This window comes from Gekko japonicus, unplaced genomic scaffold (assembly GCF_001447785.1).
Source record: "Gekko japonicus isolate JY-2015 unplaced genomic scaffold, Gekko_japonicus_V1.1 scaffold55, whole genome shotgun sequence".
NCBI classification, from domain to species: domain Eukaryota; kingdom Metazoa; phylum Chordata; class Lepidosauria; order Squamata; family Gekkonidae; genus Gekko; species Gekko japonicus.
The window spans coordinates 1,185,839-1,191,005 of NW_015160837.1; the positions used below are offsets into that span (position 1 = coordinate 1,185,839).

The 5,167-nt window shown below is 45.7% G+C and overlaps 1 pseudogene; it reads left to right on the top strand.

Moving 5' to 3' along the window:
• Positions 1-583: 583 nt before the first annotated feature.
• LOC107116438 lies at positions 584-1,046 on the top strand (annotated as a pseudogene).
• Positions 1,047-5,167: the final 4,121 nt, after the last annotated feature.

The window sequence follows — 5,167 nt, forward strand, 5'->3', positions numbered from 1 at the left end:
GTTGGTACCTGTAATGTATCCAGTCCAGACAAGTCCCGACAAGTCCAGAGACAAACGTCGAGCTTCGCTCCAAGAGACAATGGACTATACGGATCCTAGCCCGCTCCAATCAGGGGGCTAGGTTCCCGGCCGAGAGCCTATGGGACTCTCGGCCACTGTAAATAACCTATAGGGAAGTAGGGGTGTGTTTTGGGTGGCGGTTTCTCGGGGGATATAAGTTGGCCTGTGAGCCATCCAAAGTTGTCTTGTTCCTGATCGAATAAAGTACGCTTTGCTGAAATCACTCTCCGTCTGTGTACTTTTCAGTACCTGAATCCACCAATGGCCTCCCCTCCTTTTGCATGATGAACCGGTTGCCTGAATCAATCCCAAACAGTTTACCATAAGCATCCATTATGCAAACAGTTGTTTTAAGAAAACCAATAACTAAATTGGCTGTCATGATGGAACTAAGCATTACAAGAAATACGGTAGTTTCGGTAGTAGACTCAGTAGCTTCGGGAACGCCTTTTGTGCCAGTGGAGCCGCAGAGATTCTGTCGTGGCATCCGGTGTCAATGTCTTATCTTTTACAACATGTCTGTCTTATCTTTTACGACATGAACGTTCGAAAGTGTTCTACACCCGAGGAAATCAAGAAGAGGAAAAAGGCAGTTATCTTTTGCCTCAGTTCAGACAAGAAATGCATTGTTGTGGAGGAAGGCAAAGAGATCCTCATGGGCGACATTGGCGTGATGGTCATGGATCCTTTCAAGCAATTTGTGCAGATGTTGCCAGAAAAAAAATTGCCGCTGTGCATTCTACGATCCAAGCTTTGAAACAAAGGAATCCAAAAAAGAGGAGCCAATGTTCTTGTGGGCATCAGAACTGGCTCCACTTAAAAGTAAAATGAGCGACGCAAGCCGTAAAGATGCAATCAAAAAGAAATTTCAAGGCATAAAGGATGAATGTCAAGCAAATGGGCCAGAGGACCTCAAGAGAGCATCCGTTGCTGAGAAGCTGGGTGGCTTCTCCCTAATAGTGGCCTCTGAAGGCTGTCCTGTGTAGTGCCACACTTAACAAGGAGGATATGTGGCGTAAAGGACCAGAGCATTGTTAATTGTCAGGACATCGTCTCTTTAGAATAAAATAGATTTCAAAAAAATGGTTGACATAGAAATAGCCTTTTCAAATTAATAAAAAAATCCCCTCAACATTAAAAAAAAAGAAACACGAGACTACCTGCTGAAAATTGCAGCTGCGGGTCGACATCCCTTGCCTCCTCTAGAACATCTTATATCAAACGTCCCCTGCCTTGTTATCATTGCACAAGGCAAAATAAGAGACCTCCTAGCTAGTAAGGTAAAACAGCATATAGAAAAAAAGCCAGGGAAATGCTATATCTCATAGAATATGCAAAGGTTTACGTGAAATAGATGAAAATACAATTATGACAAGAAAGTAAATGCAAACGGTGCAACAGGTAGCCAAATAATGAAGGCTCCGGATTCTTCTCTTCGTTTTGTGAATGTCACTTCATCAGAAGTAAGTACCGTATTCTTGACTTCTTGATTACAACACCCCCCGAGTCCCAAGATACCCATGGATTGATTCTCCATTATAGCCTATGGGGACTGGTCTCTATAGGTATAATGGAGTGCCCGGCAGCCATTTCCTCTCCTGCTTTCTGGCAGCCCTGAAGCAGGGGGAGGGGCTTGACTACTTTGTAGTCAAGAATACTTACTTCTGATGAAGTGACATTCACGAAACGAGAAGAATTCGGAGCCTTCGTTATTTGGCTACCTGTTGCACTGTTTGCATTTATATATCGTTGTACTTTCTTGTTATAATTGTTTTTTCATCTATTTCACATAAACCTTTGCATATTCTATGAGATATAGCGTTTCCCCGGCTTTTTTCTATATGTTGTTATCATTGCAGTCTGCTTTTCCTCATCCTTGTTCCCCCACATCACTGTTTGCCACCAGTAGCAAAAAAAAAAAAATCATGCTAAGAAGATCACAATCAAGGCCAACAACAGAGTGGGAGAGCCGTGTGCCTGGCATGCACCAGGTCTCAGGCTGAGTTCGTACCAACACAATTCTGGTTGTCTCTGCCTGAGACCTTGAAGACCTGCTTACCAGTCAGGCGACACTTGGTGAGATGGATGATTTGGCTCATGCCGTGTCGTACATTTTTAAGCAGGGATGTTAAAACCACAGAACTGCACCTAGGCCCAGAGGCACCTCACCAGTATGATCCAAAGCATAATTACACCAGAGTTAGGGTTGCCAGGCCCGACTCAGGAAATATCTGGGGCTCTGGGGGTGGAGGCAGGAGAGTTTGGGGGTGGAGCCAGGAGCAAGGATGAGACATCATCCTTGTCCAATATTTTTTAAACTTGGGGATTTTTTTTTCAGGAGTGGCACCACCAGGTATGCTGAAAATTTTATCAATCAATAAACCTTTAATGGCATATACAACCTTAAAAAACAAAGACAGAAAATGACACAATCAACTAAAAGTCTAGGTTAATTATAAAATCATGAAACGGACTTTCCCAAATTTTTCACGCTCATCACGTCAACTAAAAAATTGGCCACTGCCACAGTAATCTCTGCTGTTACATCGTTCAATAGAAATTGGCATTTTATTTCATTGGAAAGGTGATGTTTACCATGCAACCAAGTGTTTAACCATTTTTCCCTAGCAGATGCATGCCACGAACAGTCTAACAATATGTGATCAATTGAATCAAGAGAGTTAGAACCACAGTCACATCTCCGTTCATGCTTAGGAATATTTTGAAACCTACCATACAGTAGTATGCTGAAAATTTGGTGCCGCTACATCAAAAAACAACACCCCCCCCCAAGCCCCAAGATACCCATGGATTGATTCTCTGTTATAGCCTATGGGGACTGGTCTCTATAATATAGAGTATAATGGAGTGCCTGGCAGCCATTTCCTCCCCTGCTTTCTGTCAGCCCTAAAGCAGGGGGAGGGGCTCCAGACCAGGGGATCCCTTGCCCCCAATTGGGGATTGGCGACCCCAACCAGAGCCAATGGGCTTAGAAAGGTGGGACTCTGCTCAGGATTGCACTGTAAGTGCGCTAAAGGTCAACGACTCCATGTATCTTCCAGTATCCGACACCAGCTTGAATATTCCTGACATTGTTTTTATATATATTTAGCCTCGCCTATGGAATATGATGATTCACTAGAAACCAGCCTGAAGGTTCAAACATCAAACAAGTCCTGGCATCTCTTGCTTTGGATTACGGTACCCTGATGTTACCCCAGTCTGAGAAATTCCTCCTGCAGTCAAAACTCCTCTTGCCTCGTGGAGGTTATTAAAATTCCCGTTGTCAGCTGGCAAATAGTAATCTCAGAGAACAATGCACCCGTGAAGAGGCCAAGACAATCACAACCAGAGACAGCTCCCCCCCCCCCGTGCTTTAGAGATAAAGTCCCTGGGGGGGGGGATAATATGTTAAAACAGAAGATCCTATGCTGGAAATGTCTGAGAAGCAGTCTCCAGGTGGGAAGAATATGAGACATCCATTCATCTTACAATAGCTTATGTAAATAAATCTGGGGGAACAGGACAAGCCATGCTGTGTCTGGAAATTAAGGCAGATTTCCCAATTGCAAGTTGCACGGACAGGATTAAAGACCTTTCCGTGGGGAAAGAGAGCTGACTCAGCTGTAGCAGCAAAATAGATTTTCTTTTCTCCTGTTAAAAGGCCTGGCTAGAAGTGTAAGCAGGTCTACCTAGAATCCTTCCCAGGTCTATTCACTGGGGCTTCCTCCCAGAAAAGTTTTTTTTTTTTTAATTGCACTGTAAAGTTGCCCTATAATTAGCCGTAGGCTTGCCAGGTCCCCATGGCCACCTGCAGGGTAGGATTTCTAGATCCAGGTTGGGAAATGCATGGAGATTTGGGGATGGAACCTGGGGAGGAGAGGGACCTCAGTGAGGTACAAAGCCATACAGTCTACCCTCCAAAGCATCCATTTTCTCCAGGGGAATTGATTTCTGTAGTCTGGAGAGGAGCTGTAATTGCAGGGGATCCCCAGGTCCCACCTGGAGGCTGGCATCCCTAACTAGCTGGCTTGGAAAATTGAAGTATAGAATCATAGAATCGCAGAGTTGGAAGGGGCCATGCAGGCCATCGATCGATTAAAAACATTAGAAAGCAAAGCAACAGAAAGAAGAACATGCCATTAAGGTTGCTTCATAATGGTGGTTTGCATTGATGAATCGTAACGCCACTGTGGCCATTTTTCACACGGGTTCTCCGCCCTTGGCTCAATGCTGTTGGGGACTGAGCCCCCCCCCCCCGCTTTCCCACAGCATCGTGATGTATTCATGCACAAGGGTGTAGACTTTCCAATTTCCCGGGGGGGGCTGGGGCTGGGCCAGAGGCATTGCTTTGCTAGGAGCAAGGGTGGCTCCCGGGGGAGGCTGAGCACCTTCCTGAAAATTTCGGCGGGGGCTGACGCCCCGCCACCCCCACGAAGATTACGCCTATGTTCATGCATCTCCTGGGGGTTCCCCCGACTTTTCTCTAATCTTTCTCAAACCCGCTTTGCTTTGAAGTTTTGGAGAAAGATGATGGGTAAAGCTTGGACAGCTGCTGTATGGGTGACAACCTTTCCCTCCCAGACGCAGTCATTTCCCCCCCCACCCAGTACAGGGGTTTTAATCTTTTTTAATCAGCACTGGAATATTGTTATATAGATATACAATTTTTACCACAGGTATAACAGGTTCAGGAGCTGCGGTGGCTCAAGTGGTTAAGACGCTGAACTGCAGGCTGTGAAAGGTCGGTAGTTCAGCAGTTCGAGACCCGGGTGCCGCATGACGGAGTGAGCTCCCGTCTCTAGTTTGAGCTCCTGCCAACCTAGCAGTTCGAAAGCAAGAAATTGCAAGTAGATAAATAGGTACCAATTCGGTGGGAAGGTAACAGCGTTCCGTGCGCCTTGGTGTTTAGTCATGCCGGCCACATGACCACGGAAATGTCTTCGGACAGCGCTGGCTCTTCGGCTTTGAAACGGAGATGAGCACCGCAACCCTAGAGTCGGGCTCGACTGGCTTTCGAGCAAGGGAAACCTTTACCTTTATAACAGGTTCTCTTAATTCTCAGCTTTCACTTTTTAAAGCAAGTCTCTAGTCCCTTACCTTGCGG